This window comes from Phalangium opilio, unplaced genomic scaffold, assembly GCF_054372755.1.
Source record: "Phalangium opilio isolate 3A_F unplaced genomic scaffold, DU_Popi_V2 ptg001170l_1, whole genome shotgun sequence".
Lineage (NCBI taxonomy): Eukaryota > Metazoa > Arthropoda > Arachnida > Opiliones > Phalangiidae > Phalangium > Phalangium opilio.
The window spans coordinates 9,190,087-9,207,323 of NW_028324255.1; the positions used below are offsets into that span (position 1 = coordinate 9,190,087).

Genomic DNA, 17,237 nt, shown 5'->3' on the forward strand with positions numbered 1-17,237 from the left:
AACTTCGTTTGAGACAGGATAGCTCAGTCGGTAGAGCGTTAGGCTTTTAACCTAACGGTCCAGGGTTCGAGTACCTGTTCGGGCCATTCTGTTTTTGAAGAATCATCAATAATTTAAACTTCAGATCATTTAATTTCCAGTAAAATTATTGAAATTCTTATTCCAATTATTACGGGAGTTCACTTCGATTGAGCCCGGGTAGCTCAGTCGGTAAAGCGTTAGGCTTTTAACCTAACGGTCCAGGGTTCGAGTCCCTGTTCGGGCGACTGTGTTTTTAAAGAATCATCAATAATTTAAACTTCAGATCATTTAATTTCCAGTAAAATTATTGAAATTCTAGTCCCAATTATTACGGGAGTTCATTTCGTTTTAGCCCGGATAGCTCAGTCGGTAGAGCGTTAGGCTTTTAACCTAACGGTCCAGGGTTCGAGTCCCTGTTCGGGCGACTCTGTTTTTAAAGAATCGTCAATAATTTAAACTTCAGATCATTTCACTTTCAATAAATTTATGTAAATTCTATTTCCAATTTTTACGGGATTTAACTTCGTTTGAGACAGGATAGCTCAGTCGGTAGAGCGTTAGGCTTTTAACCTAACGGTCCAGGGTTCGAGTCCCTATTCGGGCGACTCTGTTTTTGAAAAATCATCAAAAATTTAAACTTAAGATCATTTAATTTCCAGTAAAATTATTGAAATTCTTATCCCAATTATTACGGGAGTTCACCTGGCTTGAGCCCGGATAGCTCAGTCGGTAGAGCGTTAGGCTTTTACCTTAACGGTCCAGGGTTCGAGTCCCTGTTCGGGCGACTGTGTTTTTGAAGAGTCATCAATAATTTAAACTTCAGATCATTTAATTTCCAGTAAAATTATTGAAATTCTAATCCCAATTATTACGGGAGTTCATTTCGTTTCAGCTCGGATAGCTCAGTCGGTAGAGCGTTAGGCTTCAAACCACGGTCCAGGGTTCGACTCCTTCTTCGGGCGACTGTGTTTTTAAAGAATCATCAATAATTTAAACTTCAGATCATTTAATTTCCAGTAAAATTATTGAAATTCTAGTTCCAATTATTACGGGAGTTCATTTCGTTTTAGCCCGGATAGCTCAATCGGTAGAGCGTTAGGCTTTTAACCTAACGGTCCAGGGTTCGAGTCCCTGTTCGGGCGACTCTGTTTTTAAAGAATCGTCAATAATTTAAACTTCAGATCATTTCACTTTCAATAAATTTATGTAAATTCTAATTCCAATTATTACGTGAGTTCACCTCGCTTGAGCCCGGATAGCTCAGTCGGTAGAGCGTTAGGCTTTTAACGTAACGGTCCAGGGTTCGAGTCCCTGTTCGGGCGACTGTGTTTTTGAAGAATCATCAATAATTTAAACTTCAGATCATTTAATTTCCAGTAAAATTATTGAAATTCTTATTCCAATTATTACGGGAGTTCACCTCGCTTGAGCCCGGGTAGCTCAGTCAGTAAAGCGTTAGGCTTTTAACCTAACGGTCCAGGGTTCGAGTCCCTGTTCGGGCGACTGTGTTTTTAAAGAATCATCAATAATTTAAACTTCAGATCATTTAATTTCCAGTAAAATTATTGAAATTCTAGTCCCAATTATTACGGGAGTTCATTTCGTTTTAGCCCGGATAGCTCAGTCGGTAGAGCGTTAGGCTTTTAACCTAACGGTCCAGGGTTCGAGTCCCTGTTCGGGCGACTCTGTTTTTAAAGAATCGTCAATAATTTAAACTTCAGATCATTTCACTTTCAATAAATTTATGTAAATTCTAATTCCAATTATTACGTGAGTTCACCTCGCTTGAGCCCGGATAACTCAGTCGGTAGAGCGTTAGGCTTTTAACTTAACGGTCCAGGGTTAGAGTACCTGTTCGGGCCATAATGTTTTTGAAGAAGCATCAATAATTTAAACTTCAGATCATTTCACTTTCAATAAATTTATGTAAATTCTAATTCCAATTTTTACGGGATTTAACATCGTTTGAGACAGGATAGCTCAGTCGGTAGAGCGTTAGGCTTTTAACCTAACGGTCCAGGGTTCGAGTACCTGTTCGGGCCATTCTGTTTTTGAAGAATCATCAATAATTTAAACTTCAGATCATTTAATTTCCAGTAAAATTATTGAAATTCTTATTCCAATTATTACGGGAGTTCACTTCGATTGAGCCCGGGTAGCTCAGTCGGTAAAGCGTTAGGCTTTTAACCTAACGGTCCAGGGTTCGAGTCCCTGTTCGGGCGACTGTGTTTTTAAAGAATCATCAATAATTTAAACTTCAGATCATTTAATTTCCAGTAAAATTATTGAAATTCTAGTCCCAATTATTACGGGAGTTCATTTCGTTTTAGCCCGGATAGCTCAGTCGGTAGAGCGTTAGGCTTTTAACCTAACGGTCCAGGGTTCGAGTCCCTGTTCGGGCGACTCTGTTTTTAAAGAATCGTCAATAATTTAAACTTCAGATCATTTCACTTTCAATAAATTTATGTAAATTCTATTTCCAATTTTTACGGGATTTAACTTCGTTTGAGACAGGATAGCTCAGTCGGTAGAGCGTTAGGCTTTTAACCTAACGGTCCAGGGTTCGAGTCCCTATTCGGGCGACTCTGTTTTTGAAAAATCATCAAAAATTTAAACTTAAGATCATTTAATTTCCAGTAAAATTATTGAAATTCTTATCCCAATTATTACGGGAGTTCACCTGGCTTGAGCCCGGATAGCTCAGTCGGTAGAGCGTTAGGCTTTTACCTTAACGGTCCAGGGTTCGAGTCCCTGTTCGGGCGACTGTGTTTTTGAAGAGTCATCAATAATTTAAACTTCAGATCATTTAATTTCCAGTAAAATTATTGAAATTCTAATCCCAATTATTACGGGAGTTCATTTCGTTTCAGCTCGGATAGCTCAGTCGGTAGAGCGTTAGGCTTCAAACCACGGTCCAGGGTTCGACTCCTTCTTCGGGCGACTGTGTTTTTAAAGAATCATCAATAATTTAAACTTCAGATCATTTAATTTCCAGTAAAATTATTGAAATTCTAGTTCCAATTATTACGGGAGTTCATTTCGTTTTAGCCCGGATAGCTCAATCGGTAGAGCGTTAGGCTTTTAACCTAACGGTCCAGGGTTCGAGTCCCTGTTCGGGCGACTCTGTTTTTAAAGAATCGTCAATAATTTAAACTTCAGATCATTTCACTTTCAATAAATTTATGTAAATTCTAATTCCAATTATTACGTGAGTTCACCTCGCTTGAGCCCGGATAGCTCAGTCGGTAGAGCGTTAGGCTTTTAACGTAACGGTCCAGGGTTCGAGTCCCTGTTCGGGCGACTGTGTTTTTGAAGAATCATCAATAATTTAAATTTCAGATCATTTAATTTCCAGTAAAATTATTGAAATTCTTATTCCAATTATTACGGGAGTTCACCTCGCTTGAGCCCGGGTAGCTCAGTCAGTAAAGCGTTAGGCTTTTAACCTAACGGTCCAGGGTTCGAGTCCCTGTTCGGGCGACTGTGTTTTTAAAGAATCATCAATAATTTAAACTTCAGATCATTTAATTTCCAGTAAAATTATTGAAATTCTAGTCCCAATTATTACGGGAGTTCATTTCGTTTTAGCCCGGATAGCTCAGTCGGTAGAGCGTTAGGCTTTTAACCTAACGGTCCAGGGTTCGAGTCCCTGTTCGGGCGACTCTGTTTTTAAAGAATCGTCAATAATTTAAACTTCAGATCATTTCACTTTCAATAAATTTATGTAAATTCTAATTCCAATTATTACGTGAGTTCACCTCGCTTGAGCCCGGATAACTCAGTCGGTAGAGCGTTAGGCTTTTAACTTAACGGTCCAGGGTTAGAGTACCTGTTCGGGCCATAATGTTTTTGAAGAAGCATCAATAATTTAAACTTCAGATCATTTCACTTTCAATAAATTTATGTAAATTCTAATTCCAATTTTTACGGGATTTAACATCGTTTGAGACAGGATAGCTCAGTCGGTAGAGCGTTAGGCTTTTAACCTAACGGTCCAGGGTTCGAGTCCCTGTTCGGGCGACTCTGTTTTTGAAGAATCATCAAAAATTTAAACTTAAGATCATTTAATTTCCAGTAAAATTATTGAAATTCTTATCCCAATTATTACGGGAGTTCACCTGGCTTGAGCCCGGATAGCTCAGTCGGTAGAGCGTTAGGCTTTTAACCTAACGGTCCAGGGTTCGAGTCCCTGTTCGGGCGACTGTGTTTTTGAAGTGTCATCAATAATTTAAACTTCAGATCATTTAATTTCCAGTAAAATTATTGAAATTCTAATCCCAATTATTAAGGGAGTTCATTTCGTTTCAGCTCGGATAGCTCAGTCGGTAGAGCGTTAGGCTTCAAACCACGGTCCAGGGTTCGACTCCTTGTTCGGGCGACTGTGTTTTTGAAGAATCATCAATAATTTAAACTTCAGATCATTTAATTTCCAGTAAAATTATTGAAATTCTAATCCCAATTTTTACGGGAGTTCATTTCTTTTCAGCTCGGATAGCTCAGTCGGTAGAGCGTTAGGCTTCAAACCACGGTCCAGGGTTCGACTCCTTGTTCGGGCGACTCTTTTTTTAAAGAATCATCAATAATTTAAACTTCAGATCATTTAATTTCCAGTAAAATTATTGAAATTCTTATCCCAATTATTACGGGAGTTCACCTCGCTTGAGCCCGGATAGCTCAGTCGGTAGAGCGTTAGGCTTTTAACCTAACGGTCCAGGGTCCGAGTCCCTGTTCGGGCGACTGTGTTTTTGAAGAATCATCAATAATTTAAAGTTCAGATCATTTAATTTCCAGTAAAATTATTGAAATTCTAATCCAAATTATTACGGGAGTTCATTTCGTTTCAGCCCGGATAGCTCAGTCGGTAGAGCGTTAGGCTTTTAACCTAACAGTCCAGGGTTCGAGTCTCTGTTCGGGCGACTCTGTTTTTAAAGAATCGTCAATAATTTAAACTTCAGATCATTCCACTTTCAATAAATTTATGTAAATTCTAATTCCAATTATTACGTGAGTTCTCCTCGCTTGAGCCCGGATAGCTCAGTCGGTAGAGCGTTAGGCTTTTAACCTAACGGTCCATGGTTCGAGTACCTGTTCGGGCCATTCTGTTTTTGAAGAATCATCAATAATTGAAACTTCAGATCATTTAATTTCCAGTAAAATTATTGAAATTCTTATCCCAATTATTACGGGAGTTCACCTCGCTTGAGCCCGGATAGCTCAGTCGGTAGAGCGTTAGGCTTTTAACCTAACGGTCCAGTGTTCGAGTCCCTGTTCGGGCGACTGTGTTTTTGAAGAATCATCAATAATTTAAACTTCAGATCATTTAATTTCCAGTAAAATTATTGAAATTCTTATCCCAATTATTACGGTAGTTCACCTCGCTTGAGCCCGGATAGCTCAGTCGGTAGAGCGTTAGGCTTTTAACCTAACGGTCCAGGGTTCGAGTCCCTGTTCGGGCGACTGTGTTTTTGAAGAATCATCAATAATTTAAAGTTCAGATCATTTAATTTCCAGTAAAATTATTGAAATTCTAATCCAAATTATTACGGGAGTTCATTTCGTTTCAGCCCGGATAGCTCAGTCGGTAGAGCGTTAGGCTTTTAACCTAACAGTCCAGGGTTCGAGTCCCTGTTCGGGCGACTCTGTTTTTAAAGAATCGTCAATAATTTAAACTTCAGATCATTCCACTTTCAATAAATTTATGTAAATTCTAATTCCAATTATTACGTGAGTTCTCCTCGCTTGAGCCCGGATAGCTCAGTCGGTAGAGCGTTAGGCTTTTAACCTAACGGTCCATGGTTCGAGTACCTGTTCGGGCCACTCTGTTTTTGAAGAATCATCAATAATTTAAACTTCAGATCATTTAATTTCCAGTAAAATTATTGAAATTCTAATCCCAATTATTACGGGAGTTCATTTCGTTTCAGCTCGGATAGCTCATTCGATAGAGCGTTAGGCTTCAAACCACGGTCCAGGGTTCGACTCCTTGTTCGGGCCATTCTGTTTTTGAAAAATCATCAATAATTTAAACTTCAGATCATTTAATTTCCAGTAAAATTATTGAAATTCTTATCCCAATTATTACGGGAGTTCACCTCGCTTGCGCCCGGATAGCTCAGTCGGTAGAGCGTTAGGCTTTTAACCTAACGGTCCAGGGTTCGAGTCCCTGTTCGGGCGACTGTGTTTTTGAAGAATCATCAATAATTTAAACTTCAGATCATTTAATTTCCAGTAAAATTATTGAAATTCTAATTCCAATTATTACGTGAGTTCACCTCGCTTGAGCCCGGATAACTCAGTCGGTAGAGCGTTAGGCTTTTAACTTAACGGTCCAGGGTTAGAGTACCTGTTCGGGCCATAATGTTTTTGAAGAAGCATCAATAATTTAAACTTCAGATCATTTCACTTTCAATAAATTTATGTAAATTCTAATTCCAATTTTTACGGGATTTAACATCGTTTGAGACAGGATAGCTCAGTCGGTAGAGCGTTAGGCTTTTAACCTAACGGTCCAGGGTTCGAGTCCCTGTTCGGGCGACTCTGTTTTTGAAGAATCATCAAAAATTTAAACTTAAGATCATTTAATTTCCAGTAAAATTATTGAAATTCTTATCCCAATTATTACGGGAGTTCACCTGGCTTGAGCCCGGATAGCTCAGTCGGTAGAGCGTTAGGCTTTTAACCTAACGGTCCAGGGTTCGAGTCCCTGTTCGGGCGACTGTGTTTTTGAAGTGTCATCAATAATTTAAACTTCAGATCATTTAATTTCCAGTAAAATTATTGAAATTCTAATCCCAATTATTAAGGGAGTTCATTTCGTTTCAGCTCGGATAGCTCAGTCGGTAGAGCGTTAGGCTTCAAACCACGGTCCAGGGTTCGACTCCTTGTTCGGGCGACTGTGTTTTTGAAGAATCATCAATAATTTAAACTTCAGATCATTTAATTTCCAGTAAAATTATTGAAATTCTAATCCCAATTTTTACGGGAGTTCATTTCTTTTCAGCTCGGATAGCTCAGTCGGTAGAGCGTTAGGCTTCAAACCACGGTCCAGGGTTCGACTCCTTGTTCGGGCGACTCTTTTTTTAAAGAATCATCAATAATTTAAACTTCAGATCATTTAATTTCCAGTAAAATTATTGAAATTCTTATCCCAATTATTACGGGAGTTCACCTCGCTTGAGCCCGGATAGCTCAGTCGGTAGAGCGTTAGGCTTTTAACCTAACGGTCCAGGGTCCGAGTCCCTGTTCGGGCGACTGTGTTTTTGAAGAATCATCAATAATTTAAAGTTCAGATCATTTAATTTCCAGTAAAATTATTGAAATTCTAATCCAAATTATTACGGGAGTTCATTTCGTTTCAGCCCGGATAGCTCAGTCGGTAGAGCGTTAGGCTTTTAACCTAACAGTCCAGGGTTCGAGTCTCTGTTCGGGCGACTCTGTTTTTAAAGAATCGTCAATAATTTAAACTTCAGATCATTCCACTTTCAATAAATTTATGTAAATTCTAATTCCAATTATTACGTGAGTTCTCCTCGCTTGAGCCCGGATAGCTCAGTCGGTAGAGCGTTAGGCTTTTAACCTAACGGTCCATGGTTCGAGTACCTGTTCGGGCCATTCTGTTTTTGAAGAATCATCAATAATTGAAACTTCAGATCATTTAATTTCCAGTAAAATTATTGAAATTCTTATCCCAATTATTACGGGAGTTCACCTCGCTTGAGCCCGGATAGCTCAGTCGGTAGAGCGTTAGGCTTTTAACCTAACGGTCCAGTGTTCGAGTCCCTGTTCGGGCGACTGTGTTTTTGAAGAATCATCAATAATTTAAACTTCAGATCATTTAATTTCCAGTAAAATTATTGAAATTCTTATCCCAATTATTACGGTAGTTCACCTCGCTTGAGCCCGGATAGCTCAGTCGGTAGAGCGTTAGGCTTTTAACCTAACGGTCCAGGGTTCGAGTCCCTGTTCGGGCGACTGTGTTTTTGAAGAATCATCAATAATTTAAAGTTCAGATCATTTAATTTCCAGTAAAATTATTGAAATTCTAATCCAAATTATTACGGGAGTTCATTTCGTTTCAGCCCGGATAGCTCAGTCGGTAGAGCGTTAGGCTTTTAACCTAACAGTCCAGGGTTCGAGTCCCTGTTCGGGCGACTCTGTTTTTAAAGAATCGTCAATAATTTAAACTTCAGATCATTCCACTTTCAATAAATTTATGTAAATTCTAATTCCAATTATTACGTGAGTTCTCCTCGCTTGAGCCCGGATAGCTCAGTCGGTAGAGCGTTAGGCTTTTAACCTAACGGTCCATGGTTCGAGTACCTGTTCGGGCCACTCTGTTTTTGAAGAATCATCAATAATTTAAACTTCAGATCATTTAATTTCCAGTAAAATTATTGAAATTCTAATCCCAATTATTACGGGAGTTCATTTCGTTTCAGCTCGGATAGCTCATTCGATAGAGCGTTAGGCTTCAAACCACGGTCCAGGGTTCGACTCCTTGTTCGGGCCATTCTGTTTTTGAAAAATCATCAATAATTTAAACTTCAGATCATTTAATTTCCAGTAAAATTATTGAAATTCTTATCCCAATTATTACGGGAGTTCACCTCGCTTGCGCCCGGATAGCTCAGTCGGTAGAGCGTTAGGCTTTTAACCTAACGGTCCAGGGTTCGAGTCCCTGTTCGGGCGACTGTGTTTTTGAAGAATCATCAATAATTTAAACTTCAGATCATTTAATTTCCAGTAAAATTATTGAAATTCTAATCCCAATTATTACGGGAGTTCATTTCGTTTCAGCTCGGATAGCTCAGTCGGTAGAGCGTTAGGCTTCAAACCACGGTCCAGGGTTCGACTCCTTGTTCGGGCGACTCTGTTTTTAAAGAATCGTCAATAATTTAAACTTCAGATCATTTCACTTTCAATAAATTTATGTAAATTCTAATTCCAATTATTACGTGAATTCTCCTCGCTTGAGCCCGGATAGCTCAGTCGGTAGAGCGTTAGGCTTTTAACCTAACGGTCCAGGGTTCGAGTACCTGTTCGGGCCATTCTGTTTTTGAAGAATCATCAATAATTTAAACTTCAGATCATTTAATTTCCAGTAAAATTATTGAAATTCTAATCCCAATTATTACGGGAGTTCATTTCGTTTCAGCTCGGACAGCTCAGTCGGTAGAGCGTTAGGCTTCAAACCACGGTCCAGGGTTCGACTTCTCTTTCGGGCCATTCTGTTTTTGAAAAATCATCAATAATTTAAGCTTCAGATCATTTAATTTCCAGTAAAATTATTGAAATTCTTATTCCAATTATTACGGGAGTTCACCTCGCTTGAGCCCGGATAGCTCAGTCAGTAGAGCGTTAGGCTTTTAACCTAACGGTCCAGGGTTCGAGTTCCTGTTCGGGCGACTGTGTTTTTGAAGAATCATCAATAATTTAAACTTCAGATCATTTAATTTCCAGTAAAATTATTGAAATTCTAATCCCAATTATTACGGGAGTTCATTTCGTTTCAGCTCGGATAGCTCAGTCGGTAGAGCGTTAGGCTTCAAACCACGGTCCAGGGTTCGACTCCTTGTTCGGGCTATTTTGTTTTTGAAGAATCATCAATAATTTAAACTTCAGATCATTTAATTTCCAGTAAAATTATTGAAATTCTTATCCCAATTATTACGGGAGTTCACCTCGCTTGAGCCCGGATAGCTCAGTCGGTAGAGCGTTAGGCTTTTAACCTAACGGTCCAGGGTTCGAGTCCCTGTTCGGGCGACTGTGTTTTTGAAGAATCATCAATAATTTAAACTTCAGATCATTTAATTTCCAGTAAAATTATTGAAATTCTAATCCCAATTATTACGGGAGTTCATTTCGTTTCAGCCCGGATAGCTCAGTCGGTAGAGCGTTAGGCTTTTAACCTAACGGTCCAGGGTTCGAGTCCCTGTTCGGGCGACTCTGTTTTTAAAGAATCGTCAATAATTTAAACTTCAGATCATTTCACTTTCAATAAATTTATGGAAATTCTAATTCCAATTATTACGTGAGTTCACCTCGCTTGAGCCCGGATAGCTCAGTCGGTAGAGCGTTAGGCTTTTAACCTAACGGTCCAGGGTTCGAGTCCCTGTTCGGGCGACTGTGTTTTTGAAGAATCATCAATAATTTAAAGTTCAGATCATTTAATTTCCAGTAAAATTATTGAAATTCTAATCCAAATTATTACGGGAGTTCATTTCGTTTCAGCCCGGATAGCTCAGTCGGTAGAGCGTTAGGCTTTTAACCTAACAGTCCAGGGTTCGAGTCCCTGTTCGGGCGACTCTGTTTTTAAAGAATCGTCAATAATTTAAACTTCAGATCATTCCACTTTCAATAAATTTATGTAAATTCTAATTCCAATTATTACGTGAGTTCTCCTCGCTTGAGCCCGGATAGCTCAGTCGGTAGAGCGTTAGGCTTTTAACCTAACGGTCCATGGTTCGAGTACCTGTTCGGGCCACTCTGTTTTTGAAGAATCATCAATAATTTAAACTTCAGATCATTTAATTTCCAGTAAAATTATTGAAATTCTAATCCCAATTATTACGGGAGTTCATTTCGTTTCAGCTCGGATAGCTCATTCGGTAGAGCGTTAGGCTTCAAACCACGGTCCAGGGTTCGACTCCTTGTTCGGGCCATTCTGTTTTTGAAAAATCATCAATAATTTAAACTTCAGATCATTTAATTTCCAGTAAAATTATTGAAATTCTTATCCCAATTATTACGGGAGTTCACCTCGCTTGCGCCCGGATAGCTCATTCGGTAGAGCGTTAGGCTTTTAACCTAACGGTCCAGGGTTCGAGTCCCTGTTCGGGCGACTGTGTTTTTGAAGAATCATCAATAATTTAAACTTCAGATCATTTAATTTCCAGTAAAATTATTGAAATTCTAATCCCAATTATTACGGGAGTTCATTTCGTTTCAGCTCGGATAGCTCAGTCGGTAGAGCGTTAGGCTTCAAACCACGGTCCAGGGTTCGACTCCTTGTTCGGGCGACTCTGTTTTTAAAGAATCGTCAATAATTTAAACTTCAGATCATTTCACTTTCAATAAATTTATGTAAATTCTAATTCCAATTATTACGTGAATTCTCCTCGCTTGAGCCCGGATAGCTCAGTCGGTAGAGCGTTAGGCTTTTAACCTAACGGTCCAGGGTTCGAGTACCTGTTCGGGCCATTCTGTTTTTGAAGAATCATCAATAATTTAAACTTCAGATCATTTAATTTCCAGTAAAATTATTGAAATTCTAATCCCAATTATTACGGGAGTTCATTTCGTTTCAGCTCGGATAGCTCAGTCGGTAGAGCGTTAGGCTTCAAACCACGGTCCAGGGTTCGACTTCTCTTTCGGGCCATTCTGTTTTTGAAAAATCATCAATAATTTAAGCTTCAGATCATTTAATTTCCAGTAAAATTATTGAAATTCTTATTCCAATTATTACGGGAGTTCACCTCGCTTGAGCCCGGATAGCTCAGTCAGTAGAGCGTTAGGCTTTTAACCTAACGGTCCAGGGTTCGAGTTCCTGTTCGGGCGACTGTGTTTTTGAAGAATCATCAATAATTTAAACTTCAGATCATTTAATTTCCAGTAAAATTATTGAAATTCTAATCCCAATTATTACGGGAGTTCATTTCGTTTCAGCTCGGATAGCTCAGTCGGTAGAGCGTTAGGCTTCAAACCACGGTCCAGGGTTCGACTCCTTGTTCGGGCTATTCTGTTTTTGAAGAATCATCAATAATTTAAACTTCAGATCATTTAATTTCCAGTAAAATTATTGAAATTCTTATCCCAATTATTACGGGAGTTCACCTCGCTTGAGCCCGGATAGCTCAGTCGGTAGAGCGTTAGGCTTTTAACCTAACGGTCCAGGGTTCGAGTCCCTGTTCGGGCGACTGTGTTTTTGAAGAATCATCAATAATTTAAACTTCAGATCATTTAATTTCCAGTAAAATTATTGAAATTCTAATCCCAATTATTACGGGAGTTCATTTCGTTTCAGCCCGGATAGCTCAGTCGGTAGAGCGTTAGGCTTTTAACCTAACGGTCCAGGGTTCGAGTCCCTGTTCGGGCGACTCTGTTTTTAAAGAATCGTCAATAATTTAAACTTCAGATCATTTCACTTTCAATAAATTTATGGAAATTCTAATTCCAATTATTACGTGAGTTCACCTCGCTTGAGCCCGGATAGCTCAGTCGGTAGAGCGTTAGGCTTTTAACCTAACGGTCCAGGGTTCGAGTGCCTGTTCGGGCGAATGTGTTTTTGAAGAATCATCAATAATCTAAACTTCAGATCATTTAATTTCCAGTAAAATTATTGAAATTCTAATCCCAATTATTACGGGAGTTCATTTCGTTTCAGCCCGGATAGCTCAGTCGGTAGAGCGTTAGGCTTCAAACCACGGTCCAGGGTTCGACTTCTCTTTCGGGCCATTCTGTTTTTGAAAAATCATCAATAATTTAAGCTTCAGATCATTTAATTTCCAGTAAAATTATTGAAATTCTTATTCCAATTATTACGGGAGTTCACCTCGCTTGAGCCCGGATAGCTCAGTCAGTAGAGCGTTAGGCTTTTAACCTAACGGTCCAGGGTTCGAGTTCCTGTTCGGGCGACTGTGTTTTTGAAGAATCATCAATAATTTAAACTTCAGATCATTTAATTTCCAGTAAAATTATTGAAATTCTAATCCCAATTATTACGGGAGTTCATTTCGTTTCAGCTCGGATAGCTCAGTCGGTAGAGCGTTAGGCTTCAAACCACGGTCCAGGGTTCGACTCCTTGTTCGGGCTATTCTGTTTTTGAAGAATCATCAATAATTTAAACTTCAGATCATTTAATTTCCAGTAAAATTATTGAAATTCTTATCCCAATTATTACGGGAGTTCACCTCGCTTGAGCCCGGATAGCTCAGTCGGTAGAGCGTTAGGCTTTTAACCTAACGGTCCAGGGTTCGAGTCCCTGTTCGGGCGACTGTGTTTTTGAAGAATCATCAATAATTTAAACTTCAGATCATTTAATTTCCAGTAAAATTATTGAAATTCTAATCCCAATTATTACGGGAGTTCATTTCGTTTCAGCCCGGATAGCTCAGTCGGTAGAGCGTTAGGCTTTTAACCTAACGGTCCAGGGTTCGAGTCCCTGTTCGGGCGACTCTGTTTTTAAAGAATCGTCAATAATTTAAACTTCAGATCATTTCACTTTCAATAAATTTATGTAAATTCTAATTCCAATTATTACGTGAATTCTCCTCGCTTGAGCCCGGATAGCTCAGTCGGTAGAGCGTTAGGCTTTTAACCTAACGGTCCAGGGTTCGAGTACCTGTTCGGGCCATTCTGTTTTTGAAGAATCATCAATAATTTAAACTTCAGATCATTTAATTTCCAGTAAAATTATTGAAATTCTAATCCCAATTATTACGGGAGTTCATTTCGTTTCAGCTCGGATAGCTCAGTCGGTAGAGCGTTAGGCTTCAAACCACGGTCCAGGGTTCGACTTCTCTTTCGGGCCATTCTGTTTTTGAAAAATCATCAATAATTTAAGCTTCAGATCATTTAATTTCCAGTAAAATTATTGAAATTCTTATTCCAATTATTACGGGAGTTCACCTCGCTTGAGCCCGGATAGCTCAGTCAGTAGAGCGTTAGGCTTTTAACCTAACGGTCCAGGGTTCGAGTTCCTGTTCGGGCGACTGTGTTTTTGAAGAATCATCAATAATTTAAACTTCAGATCATTTAATTTCCAGTAAAATTATTGAAATTCTAATCCCAATTATTACGGGAGTTCATTTCGTTTCAGCTCGGATAGCTCAGTCGGTAGAGCGTTAGGCTTCAAACCACGGTCCAGGGTTCGACTCCTTGTTCGGGCTATTCTGTTTTTGAAGAATCATCAATAATTTAAACTTCAGATCATTTAATTTCCAGTAAAATTATTGAAATTCTTATCCCAATTATTACGGGAGTTCACCTCGCTTGAGCCCGGATAGCTCAGTCGGTAGAGCGTTAGGCTTTTAACCTAACGGTCCAGGGTTCGAGTCCCTGTTCGGGCGACTGTGTTTTTGAAGAATCATCAATAATTTAAACTTCAGATCATTTAATTTCCAGTAAAATTATTGAAATTCTAATCCCAATTATTACGGGAGTTCATTTCGTTTCAGCCCGGATAGCTCAGTCGGTAGAGCGTTAGGCTTTTAACCTAACGGTCCAGGGTTCGAGTCCCTGTTCGGGCGACTCTGTTTTTAAAGAATCGTCAATAATTTAAACTTCAGATCATTTCACTTTCAATAAATTTATGGAAATTCTAATTCCAATTATTACGTGAGTTCACCTCGCTTGAGCCCGGATAGCTCAGTCGGTAGAGCGTTAGGCTTTTAACCTAACGGTCCAGGGTTCGAGTCCCTGTTCGGGCGAATGTGTTTTTGAAGAATCATCAATAATCTAAACTTCAGATCATTTAATTTCCAGTAAAATTATTGAAATTCTAATCCCAATTATTACGGGAGTTCATTTCGTTTCAGCCCGGATAGCTCAGTCGGTAGAGCGTTAGGCTTTTAACCTAACGGTCCAGGGTTCGAGTCCCTGTTCGGGCGACTGTGTTATTGAAGAATCATCAATAATTTAAACTTCAGATCATTTAATTTCCAGTAAAATTATTGAAATTCTAATCCCAATTATTACGGGAGTTCATTTCGTTTCAGCCCGGATAGCTCAGTCGGTAGAGCGTTAGGCTTTTAACCTAACGGTCCAGGGTTCGAGTCCCTGTTCGGGCGACTCTGTTTTTAAAGAATCGTCAATAATTTAAACTTCAGATCATTTCACTTTCAATAAATTTATGTAAATTCTAATTCCAATTATTACGTGAGTTCACCTCGCTTGAGCCCGGATAGCTCAGTCGGTAGAGCGTTAGGCTTTTAACCTAACGGTCCAGGGTTCGAGTACCTGTTCGGGCCATTCTGTTTTTGAAGAATCATCAATAATTTAAACTTCAGATCATTTAATTTCCAGTAAAATTATTGAAATTCTAATCCCAATTATTACGGGAGTTCATTTCGTTTCAGCTCGGATAGCTCAGTCGGTAGAGCGTTAGGCTTCAAACCACGGTCCAGGGTTCGACTCCTTGTTCGGGCTATTCTGTTTTTGAAGAATCATCAATAATTTAAACTTCAGATCATTTAATTTCCAGTAAAATTATTGAAATTCTTATCCCAATTATTACGGGAGTTCACCTCGCTTGAGCCCGGATAGCTCAGTCGGTAGAGCGTTAGGCTTTTAACCTAACGGTCCAGGGTTCGAGTCCCTGTTCGGGCGACTGTGTTTTTGAAGAATCATCAATAATTGAAATTTCAGATCATTTAATTTCCAGTAAAATTATTGAAATTCTAATCCCAATTATTACGGGAGTTCATTTCGTTTCAGCCCGGATAGCTCAGTCGGTAGAGCGTTAGGCTTTTAACCTAACGGTCCAGGGTTCGAGTCCCTGTTCGGGCGACTCTGTTTTTAAAGAATCGTCAATAATTTAAACTTCAGATCATTTCACTTTCAATAAATTTATGGAAATTCTAATTCCAATTATTACGTGAGTTCACCTCGCTTGAGCCCGGATAGCTCAGTCGGTAGAGCGTTAGGCTTTTAACCTAAGGGTCCAGGGTTCGAGTCCCTGTTCGGGCGACTCTGTTTTTGAAGAATCATCAAAAATTTAAACTTCAGATCATTTCACTTTCAATAAATTTATGTAAATTCTAATTCCAATTATTACGGGATTTAACTTCGTTTGAGACAGGATAGCTCAGTCGGTAGAGCGTTAGGCTTTTAACCTAACGGTCCAGGGTTCTTGTCCCTGTTCGGGCGACTCTGTTTTTGAAGAGTCATCAATAATTTAAACTTCAGATCATTTAATTTCAAGTAAAATTATTGAAATTCTTATCCCAATTATTACCGGAGTTCACCTCGCTTGAGCCCGGATAGCTCAGTCGGTAGAGCGTTAGGCTTTTAACCTAACGGTCCAGGGTTCGAGTCCCTGTTCGGGCGACTGTGTTTTTGAAGAATCATCAATAATTGAAACTTCAGATCATTTAATTTCCAGTAAAATTATTGAAATTCTAATCCCAATTATTACGGGAGTTCATTTCGTTTCAGCTTGGATAGCTCAGTCGGTAGAGCGTTAGGCTTTTAACCTAACGGTCCAGGGTTCGAGTCCCTGTTCGGGCGACTCTGTTTTTAAAGAATCGTCAATAATTTAAACTTCAATAAATTTATGTAAATTCTAATTCCAATTATATAAAAAAGGACTTGGTTTGCCCAAGCCTAAAAATCAAAACGATAAGAGTTTTTTCCAGTTGACTGAAGCGCGGATATTTTATTTTTCTATATAATTTTAAAGACAATCTCTATTTTACTACTCTTTAATTCAATCTCCTGATTTTACTGGTAATGGATTTATTTCCTATAAATTAATTGAAATAAAAAATCTTATCTCAGATTTTTCAACAACAATTTCCATTTTCGTAAAAATTTTATCATGAAAAATCTGAAATAAGTAATATTTTATTTCAATTAATTTATAGGAAATAAATCCATTACCAGTAAAATCAGGAGATTGAATTAAAGAGTAGTAAAATACAGATTGTCTTTAAAATTATATAGAAAAATAAAATATCCGCGCTTCAGTCAACTGGAAAAAACTCTTATCGTTTTGATTTTTAGGCTTGGGCAAACCAAGTCCTTTTTTATATAATATCTGTTCCTTCAGTCTGCATTTGTATTAATCTATTATAAAACCATTTTTTGCCTGAAATGCGAAATTTTTCGCTTCTAGGACGAGGTTAAAAATGGTTCTACACTTCTACTAATTCTTAAAAGATACGGCTCACAATTCGTTTTAGAACCCGAGCTTTATAGTCAACTTCAAAACCAACATCCTGCCACGATTTTTAAACTATCAAATCCGTATCTTTTACAGTCCACTCTACGATTACAATTATCCATGACATTGCGTTCACTGCCCTTGTACGTTTACAGTGAGTGGCAACGTGGCCAGTTATTTTAATTAAAATACCTAGGCCACAGGTCCAGTTTAAAAAAATCCTTATTTCCAACACTGATCCATCTATCCTTCCAGCTTTTACAATCACCCATTGCATAGACTCACTCAATAGTCTGCCTAAGCATGGATTTATAATAGAAGCTTACGCTTCCTGGAT

At 38.7% G+C, this 17,237-nt stretch overlaps 56 non-coding genes across 56 annotated transcripts; all 56 read left to right on the forward strand.

Moving 5' to 3' along the window:
* Window positions 1-192: 192 nt before the first annotated feature.
* Window positions 193-265, forward strand: TRNAK-UUU (transfer RNA lysine (anticodon UUU)). Its single transcript has one exon. It is a non-coding gene; the product is annotated as a tRNA-Lys (tRNA).
* Window positions 266-372: 107 nt separating this feature from the next.
* TRNAK-UUU (transfer RNA lysine (anticodon UUU)) lies at window positions 373-445 on the forward strand. Its single transcript has one exon. It is a non-coding gene; the product is annotated as a tRNA-Lys (tRNA).
* Window positions 446-732: 287 nt separating this feature from the next.
* On the forward strand, window positions 733-805 carry TRNAK-UUU (transfer RNA lysine (anticodon UUU)). The gene has a single exon. It is a non-coding gene; the product is annotated as a tRNA-Lys (tRNA).
* A 285-nt stretch (window positions 806-1,090) lies between these two features.
* Window positions 1,091-1,163, forward strand: TRNAK-UUU (transfer RNA lysine (anticodon UUU)). The gene has a single exon. It is a non-coding gene; the product is annotated as a tRNA-Lys (tRNA).
* Window positions 1,164-1,270: 107 nt separating this feature from the next.
* On the forward strand, window positions 1,271-1,343 carry TRNAK-UUU (transfer RNA lysine (anticodon UUU)). Its single transcript has one exon. It is a non-coding gene; the product is annotated as a tRNA-Lys (tRNA).
* Window positions 1,344-1,450: 107 nt separating this feature from the next.
* On the forward strand, window positions 1,451-1,523 carry TRNAK-UUU (transfer RNA lysine (anticodon UUU)). The gene has a single exon. It is a non-coding gene; the product is annotated as a tRNA-Lys (tRNA).
* Window positions 1,524-1,630: 107 nt separating this feature from the next.
* TRNAK-UUU (transfer RNA lysine (anticodon UUU)) lies at window positions 1,631-1,703 on the forward strand. The gene has a single exon. It is a non-coding gene; the product is annotated as a tRNA-Lys (tRNA).
* A 467-nt stretch (window positions 1,704-2,170) lies between these two features.
* Window positions 2,171-2,243, forward strand: TRNAK-UUU (transfer RNA lysine (anticodon UUU)). The gene has a single exon. It is a non-coding gene; the product is annotated as a tRNA-Lys (tRNA).
* Window positions 2,244-2,350: 107 nt separating this feature from the next.
* Window positions 2,351-2,423, forward strand: TRNAK-UUU (transfer RNA lysine (anticodon UUU)). Its single transcript has one exon. It is a non-coding gene; the product is annotated as a tRNA-Lys (tRNA).
* A 287-nt stretch (window positions 2,424-2,710) lies between these two features.
* Window positions 2,711-2,783, forward strand: TRNAK-UUU (transfer RNA lysine (anticodon UUU)). Its single transcript has one exon. It is a non-coding gene; the product is annotated as a tRNA-Lys (tRNA).
* A 285-nt stretch (window positions 2,784-3,068) lies between these two features.
* On the forward strand, window positions 3,069-3,141 carry TRNAK-UUU (transfer RNA lysine (anticodon UUU)). Its single transcript has one exon. It is a non-coding gene; the product is annotated as a tRNA-Lys (tRNA).
* A 107-nt stretch (window positions 3,142-3,248) lies between these two features.
* Window positions 3,249-3,321, forward strand: TRNAK-UUU (transfer RNA lysine (anticodon UUU)). The gene has a single exon. It is a non-coding gene; the product is annotated as a tRNA-Lys (tRNA).
* Window positions 3,322-3,428: 107 nt separating this feature from the next.
* Window positions 3,429-3,501, forward strand: TRNAK-UUU (transfer RNA lysine (anticodon UUU)). The gene has a single exon. It is a non-coding gene; the product is annotated as a tRNA-Lys (tRNA).
* Window positions 3,502-3,608: 107 nt separating this feature from the next.
* Window positions 3,609-3,681, forward strand: TRNAK-UUU (transfer RNA lysine (anticodon UUU)). The gene has a single exon. It is a non-coding gene; the product is annotated as a tRNA-Lys (tRNA).
* A 467-nt stretch (window positions 3,682-4,148) lies between these two features.
* Window positions 4,149-4,221, forward strand: TRNAK-UUU (transfer RNA lysine (anticodon UUU)). The gene has a single exon. It is a non-coding gene; the product is annotated as a tRNA-Lys (tRNA).
* Window positions 4,222-4,684: 463 nt separating this feature from the next.
* On the forward strand, window positions 4,685-4,757 carry TRNAK-UUU (transfer RNA lysine (anticodon UUU)). Its single transcript has one exon. It is a non-coding gene; the product is annotated as a tRNA-Lys (tRNA).
* A 107-nt stretch (window positions 4,758-4,864) lies between these two features.
* Window positions 4,865-4,937, forward strand: TRNAK-UUU (transfer RNA lysine (anticodon UUU)). The gene has a single exon. It is a non-coding gene; the product is annotated as a tRNA-Lys (tRNA).
* Window positions 4,938-5,224: 287 nt separating this feature from the next.
* On the forward strand, window positions 5,225-5,297 carry TRNAK-UUU (transfer RNA lysine (anticodon UUU)). The gene has a single exon. It is a non-coding gene; the product is annotated as a tRNA-Lys (tRNA).
* Window positions 5,298-5,404: 107 nt separating this feature from the next.
* TRNAK-UUU (transfer RNA lysine (anticodon UUU)) lies at window positions 5,405-5,477 on the forward strand. Its single transcript has one exon. It is a non-coding gene; the product is annotated as a tRNA-Lys (tRNA).
* A 107-nt stretch (window positions 5,478-5,584) lies between these two features.
* On the forward strand, window positions 5,585-5,657 carry TRNAK-UUU (transfer RNA lysine (anticodon UUU)). Its single transcript has one exon. It is a non-coding gene; the product is annotated as a tRNA-Lys (tRNA).
* Window positions 5,658-6,122: 465 nt separating this feature from the next.
* On the forward strand, window positions 6,123-6,195 carry TRNAK-UUU (transfer RNA lysine (anticodon UUU)). The gene has a single exon. It is a non-coding gene; the product is annotated as a tRNA-Lys (tRNA).
* Window positions 6,196-6,662: 467 nt separating this feature from the next.
* On the forward strand, window positions 6,663-6,735 carry TRNAK-UUU (transfer RNA lysine (anticodon UUU)). The gene has a single exon. It is a non-coding gene; the product is annotated as a tRNA-Lys (tRNA).
* Window positions 6,736-7,198: 463 nt separating this feature from the next.
* TRNAK-UUU (transfer RNA lysine (anticodon UUU)) lies at window positions 7,199-7,271 on the forward strand. Its single transcript has one exon. It is a non-coding gene; the product is annotated as a tRNA-Lys (tRNA).
* A 107-nt stretch (window positions 7,272-7,378) lies between these two features.
* On the forward strand, window positions 7,379-7,451 carry TRNAK-UUU (transfer RNA lysine (anticodon UUU)). Its single transcript has one exon. It is a non-coding gene; the product is annotated as a tRNA-Lys (tRNA).
* Window positions 7,452-7,738: 287 nt separating this feature from the next.
* On the forward strand, window positions 7,739-7,811 carry TRNAK-UUU (transfer RNA lysine (anticodon UUU)). Its single transcript has one exon. It is a non-coding gene; the product is annotated as a tRNA-Lys (tRNA).
* A 107-nt stretch (window positions 7,812-7,918) lies between these two features.
* TRNAK-UUU (transfer RNA lysine (anticodon UUU)) lies at window positions 7,919-7,991 on the forward strand. Its single transcript has one exon. It is a non-coding gene; the product is annotated as a tRNA-Lys (tRNA).
* Window positions 7,992-8,098: 107 nt separating this feature from the next.
* TRNAK-UUU (transfer RNA lysine (anticodon UUU)) lies at window positions 8,099-8,171 on the forward strand. The gene has a single exon. It is a non-coding gene; the product is annotated as a tRNA-Lys (tRNA).
* A 465-nt stretch (window positions 8,172-8,636) lies between these two features.
* On the forward strand, window positions 8,637-8,709 carry TRNAK-UUU (transfer RNA lysine (anticodon UUU)). Its single transcript has one exon. It is a non-coding gene; the product is annotated as a tRNA-Lys (tRNA).
* A 285-nt stretch (window positions 8,710-8,994) lies between these two features.
* TRNAK-UUU (transfer RNA lysine (anticodon UUU)) lies at window positions 8,995-9,067 on the forward strand. The gene has a single exon. It is a non-coding gene; the product is annotated as a tRNA-Lys (tRNA).
* A 285-nt stretch (window positions 9,068-9,352) lies between these two features.
* On the forward strand, window positions 9,353-9,425 carry TRNAK-UUU (transfer RNA lysine (anticodon UUU)). Its single transcript has one exon. It is a non-coding gene; the product is annotated as a tRNA-Lys (tRNA).
* A 285-nt stretch (window positions 9,426-9,710) lies between these two features.
* TRNAK-UUU (transfer RNA lysine (anticodon UUU)) lies at window positions 9,711-9,783 on the forward strand. Its single transcript has one exon. It is a non-coding gene; the product is annotated as a tRNA-Lys (tRNA).
* Window positions 9,784-9,890: 107 nt separating this feature from the next.
* On the forward strand, window positions 9,891-9,963 carry TRNAK-UUU (transfer RNA lysine (anticodon UUU)). Its single transcript has one exon. It is a non-coding gene; the product is annotated as a tRNA-Lys (tRNA).
* A 107-nt stretch (window positions 9,964-10,070) lies between these two features.
* Window positions 10,071-10,143, forward strand: TRNAK-UUU (transfer RNA lysine (anticodon UUU)). Its single transcript has one exon. It is a non-coding gene; the product is annotated as a tRNA-Lys (tRNA).
* A 107-nt stretch (window positions 10,144-10,250) lies between these two features.
* Window positions 10,251-10,323, forward strand: TRNAK-UUU (transfer RNA lysine (anticodon UUU)). The gene has a single exon. It is a non-coding gene; the product is annotated as a tRNA-Lys (tRNA).
* Window positions 10,324-10,788: 465 nt separating this feature from the next.
* On the forward strand, window positions 10,789-10,861 carry TRNAK-UUU (transfer RNA lysine (anticodon UUU)). The gene has a single exon. It is a non-coding gene; the product is annotated as a tRNA-Lys (tRNA).
* Window positions 10,862-11,146: 285 nt separating this feature from the next.
* On the forward strand, window positions 11,147-11,219 carry TRNAK-UUU (transfer RNA lysine (anticodon UUU)). Its single transcript has one exon. It is a non-coding gene; the product is annotated as a tRNA-Lys (tRNA).
* A 285-nt stretch (window positions 11,220-11,504) lies between these two features.
* On the forward strand, window positions 11,505-11,577 carry TRNAK-UUU (transfer RNA lysine (anticodon UUU)). Its single transcript has one exon. It is a non-coding gene; the product is annotated as a tRNA-Lys (tRNA).
* Window positions 11,578-11,862: 285 nt separating this feature from the next.
* Window positions 11,863-11,935, forward strand: TRNAK-UUU (transfer RNA lysine (anticodon UUU)). Its single transcript has one exon. It is a non-coding gene; the product is annotated as a tRNA-Lys (tRNA).
* Window positions 11,936-12,042: 107 nt separating this feature from the next.
* On the forward strand, window positions 12,043-12,115 carry TRNAK-UUU (transfer RNA lysine (anticodon UUU)). Its single transcript has one exon. It is a non-coding gene; the product is annotated as a tRNA-Lys (tRNA).
* Window positions 12,116-12,222: 107 nt separating this feature from the next.
* On the forward strand, window positions 12,223-12,295 carry TRNAK-UUU (transfer RNA lysine (anticodon UUU)). The gene has a single exon. It is a non-coding gene; the product is annotated as a tRNA-Lys (tRNA).
* A 285-nt stretch (window positions 12,296-12,580) lies between these two features.
* Window positions 12,581-12,653, forward strand: TRNAK-UUU (transfer RNA lysine (anticodon UUU)). Its single transcript has one exon. It is a non-coding gene; the product is annotated as a tRNA-Lys (tRNA).
* A 285-nt stretch (window positions 12,654-12,938) lies between these two features.
* Window positions 12,939-13,011, forward strand: TRNAK-UUU (transfer RNA lysine (anticodon UUU)). Its single transcript has one exon. It is a non-coding gene; the product is annotated as a tRNA-Lys (tRNA).
* Window positions 13,012-13,118: 107 nt separating this feature from the next.
* Window positions 13,119-13,191, forward strand: TRNAK-UUU (transfer RNA lysine (anticodon UUU)). The gene has a single exon. It is a non-coding gene; the product is annotated as a tRNA-Lys (tRNA).
* Window positions 13,192-13,298: 107 nt separating this feature from the next.
* On the forward strand, window positions 13,299-13,371 carry TRNAK-UUU (transfer RNA lysine (anticodon UUU)). The gene has a single exon. It is a non-coding gene; the product is annotated as a tRNA-Lys (tRNA).
* Window positions 13,372-13,656: 285 nt separating this feature from the next.
* Window positions 13,657-13,729, forward strand: TRNAK-UUU (transfer RNA lysine (anticodon UUU)). The gene has a single exon. It is a non-coding gene; the product is annotated as a tRNA-Lys (tRNA).
* A 285-nt stretch (window positions 13,730-14,014) lies between these two features.
* Window positions 14,015-14,087, forward strand: TRNAK-UUU (transfer RNA lysine (anticodon UUU)). Its single transcript has one exon. It is a non-coding gene; the product is annotated as a tRNA-Lys (tRNA).
* A 107-nt stretch (window positions 14,088-14,194) lies between these two features.
* Window positions 14,195-14,267, forward strand: TRNAK-UUU (transfer RNA lysine (anticodon UUU)). The gene has a single exon. It is a non-coding gene; the product is annotated as a tRNA-Lys (tRNA).
* Window positions 14,268-14,374: 107 nt separating this feature from the next.
* Window positions 14,375-14,447, forward strand: TRNAK-UUU (transfer RNA lysine (anticodon UUU)). Its single transcript has one exon. It is a non-coding gene; the product is annotated as a tRNA-Lys (tRNA).
* Window positions 14,448-14,554: 107 nt separating this feature from the next.
* Window positions 14,555-14,627, forward strand: TRNAK-UUU (transfer RNA lysine (anticodon UUU)). Its single transcript has one exon. It is a non-coding gene; the product is annotated as a tRNA-Lys (tRNA).
* Window positions 14,628-14,734: 107 nt separating this feature from the next.
* Window positions 14,735-14,807, forward strand: TRNAK-UUU (transfer RNA lysine (anticodon UUU)). Its single transcript has one exon. It is a non-coding gene; the product is annotated as a tRNA-Lys (tRNA).
* Window positions 14,808-14,914: 107 nt separating this feature from the next.
* On the forward strand, window positions 14,915-14,987 carry TRNAK-UUU (transfer RNA lysine (anticodon UUU)). The gene has a single exon. It is a non-coding gene; the product is annotated as a tRNA-Lys (tRNA).
* Window positions 14,988-15,272: 285 nt separating this feature from the next.
* Window positions 15,273-15,345, forward strand: TRNAK-UUU (transfer RNA lysine (anticodon UUU)). Its single transcript has one exon. It is a non-coding gene; the product is annotated as a tRNA-Lys (tRNA).
* Window positions 15,346-15,452: 107 nt separating this feature from the next.
* TRNAK-UUU (transfer RNA lysine (anticodon UUU)) lies at window positions 15,453-15,525 on the forward strand. The gene has a single exon. It is a non-coding gene; the product is annotated as a tRNA-Lys (tRNA).
* Window positions 15,526-15,632: 107 nt separating this feature from the next.
* On the forward strand, window positions 15,633-15,705 carry TRNAK-UUU (transfer RNA lysine (anticodon UUU)). Its single transcript has one exon. It is a non-coding gene; the product is annotated as a tRNA-Lys (tRNA).
* Window positions 15,706-15,992: 287 nt separating this feature from the next.
* Window positions 15,993-16,065, forward strand: TRNAK-UUU (transfer RNA lysine (anticodon UUU)). Its single transcript has one exon. It is a non-coding gene; the product is annotated as a tRNA-Lys (tRNA).
* A 107-nt stretch (window positions 16,066-16,172) lies between these two features.
* Window positions 16,173-16,245, forward strand: TRNAK-UUU (transfer RNA lysine (anticodon UUU)). The gene has a single exon. It is a non-coding gene; the product is annotated as a tRNA-Lys (tRNA).
* The last annotated feature ends 992 nt before the right edge of the window (window positions 16,246-17,237 follow it).